The sequence below is a fragment of the Salmo trutta genome, chromosome 36, assembly GCF_901001165.1.
Source record: "Salmo trutta chromosome 36, fSalTru1.1, whole genome shotgun sequence".
NCBI lineage: Eukaryota > Metazoa > Chordata > Actinopteri > Salmoniformes > Salmonidae > Salmo > Salmo trutta.
The window spans coordinates 9,114,118-9,116,583 of record NC_042992.1 but is presented as its reverse complement, the minus strand read 5'-3'; the positions used below and the strand labels follow the sequence as shown (position 1 = coordinate 9,116,583).

The following is a 2,466-nucleotide window of genomic DNA, read 5'->3' as shown; positions in this document are numbered from 1 at the left end:
GACTACCAGACTACAGACAGAGGAGCAGCAGACTACCAGACTACAGACAGAGGCCAGCAGACTACCAGACTACAGACAGAGGCCAGCAGACTACCAGACTACAGACAGAGGCCAGCAGACTACCAGACTACAGACAGAGGCCAGCAGACTACCAGAGTACAGATAGAGGGCAGCAGACTACCAGACTACAGACAGAGGCCAGCAGACTACCAGACTACAGATAGAGCGCAGCAGACTACCAGACTACAGACAGAGGCCAGCAGACTACCAGACTACAGACAGAGGCCAGCAGACTACCAGACTACAGACAGAGGCCAGCAGACTACCAGACTACAGATAGAGGCCAGCAGACTACCAGACTACAGACAGAGGAGTAGCAGAGGACCCTTCACCATCAGAGGTGAGTAGTTATACATCGTTCGCCATTACCATCATTTACCATTACCATCGTTCGCTATTACCATCATTTAACATTACCATCATTCGCCATTACCATCATTTAACATTACCATGGTTTACAGCATTATTCCAGAGAGGACCTTGTCTTATCTCCAGAGAGGACCTTGTCTTATCTCCAGAGAGGACCTCGTCTTATCTCCAGAGAGGACCTTGTCTTATCTCCAGAGAGGACCTTGTCTCTCCATCTTAAAGGGATATTTCAGAAATTTTTCAGTTACAATAATTGTTTGCAGTGGCTAGTTTAAGAAAACCAAAGTGTGGATTGTTGTCCCTCCTTGTTCACAGACTGCTTTCAAGGTATGAAAACAAATATTGAAATATGTACAATAGCTGAACTAGCTCGTTATGTTCACAACAAGCTACTATTCTGTTGTTGTGATTTTTAAGGCTTTTATCAACATAAAGTGCTCTGGCTTGTCGTAAGGCCTGTTTAGAGTTTGTGTTCCTCTCTATGTTTTCACATGGGATTGACAACGTTAGTGGTTTGTGACTTTCTTCTGCAATGCACCCTGGGTATGGAGCTGTTTCCAGAGATGTCGGAAGAGAAGATGTCACCGAACGTCACTCAGACTGTTGTAACTAATGTGCTGGGTGAGCAACATCAAGAACGCTCCAAAGACAATAATCTGCTGCCAACATATTATATGATTTCACATGTATTCAATCTAAATCATTTTTACATTACATTTAACATGCCTGTATACGTAAAGGGTCATTCCTGAATTATGGTGGCATTTGCGGTGGCCCTTATTGCCTTTGCAACCACAAACAACACTTTAAAATGACAAATAGTTACCTTGTCACATGTTTTGGTTTATAACTGTTTATCAATGATAAAACATAGTGCAAGCCCTTTAAAACTGCAAAACCTTAGTTTTTAAGTACTTACTGTAGGGCAAGCAAATTGTAAAGAGTAGCATGACATGTTTGTGATTTATAGATATCTATGTATTATTTTGAATGCTAGAAAGTAAACAAAAGTATTTGATACATTGTATAGGTCAATAAAAACTAAGGTTATTCAAATAAAATAAAATTGTACAAATATAATGGGTCCTTAAGTTGTATGTCATTAGTGTTACCGGCTTGAAAATCACTCATTACAAAGATATATTAAAGAAAATGATTAGCTAATCACACCCTTTTATGTCATACAATTGAGGACTGGCATGTCAAACATTTTGGCATGTCTAAATTAAAGGTGTCATTAGTGTTACTCAATTTAAATGAGGGGAAATTACACTGTGATCATATCATTTTGACACATTCTTTTTAAAGGGTTAATTTCCTTTGATTTGAGCATCTGTGGGCTCCATTTTAAGAAACTCCTCAATTACCAAAAATGTGTCATTGGTGTTACCGTCATTGGTGTTACCGTCATTGGTGTTACCGTCATTGGTGTTACCGTCATTGGTGTTACCGTCATTGGTGTTACCGTCATTGGTGTTACCGTCATTGGTGTTACCGTCATTGGTGTTACTACTCCTACTGGTGGCACAATGTTATTAAATCACATTTTATTTGTCACATGCGCAGAATACAACAGGTGTAGACCTTACTGTGAAAGGCTTACTTACAAGCCTTTAACCACCTCCATTAACCATGTGCAGAATACAACAGGTGTAGACCTTACTGTGAAAGGCTTACTTACAAGCCTTTAACCACCTCCATTAACCATGTGCAGAATACAACAGGTGTAGACCTTACTGTGAAAGGCTTACTTACAAGCCTTTAACCACCTCCATTAACCATGTGCAGAATACAACAGGTGTAGACCTTACTGTGAAAGGCTTACTTACAAGCCTTTAACCACCTCCATTAACCATGTGCAGAACACAACAGGTGTAGACCTTACTGTGAAAGGCTTACTTACAAGCCTTTAACCACCTCCATTAACCATGTCCATATCATAATGGTAACAAATATTTAAGGTCATTAAGCTGATATTTTAGAATGGGAAGATGAACCCAAATGCATTTAAATGTATAATGGAGTCTCATGGAGCCT

At 39.9% G+C, this 2,466-nt stretch overlaps 1 long non-coding RNA gene across 1 annotated transcript; it reads left to right on the top strand.

Annotated features, from left to right (window-relative positions):
- The first annotated feature begins 315 nt into the window (after positions 1 to 315).
- LOC115175353 (uncharacterized) lies at positions 316 to 1,508 on the top strand. Its single transcript, XR_003872029.1, has 2 exons — positions 316 to 400; positions 522 to 1,508. It is a non-coding gene; the product is annotated as an uncharacterized LOC115175353 (long non-coding RNA).
- The last annotated feature ends 958 nt before the right edge of the window (positions 1,509 to 2,466 follow it).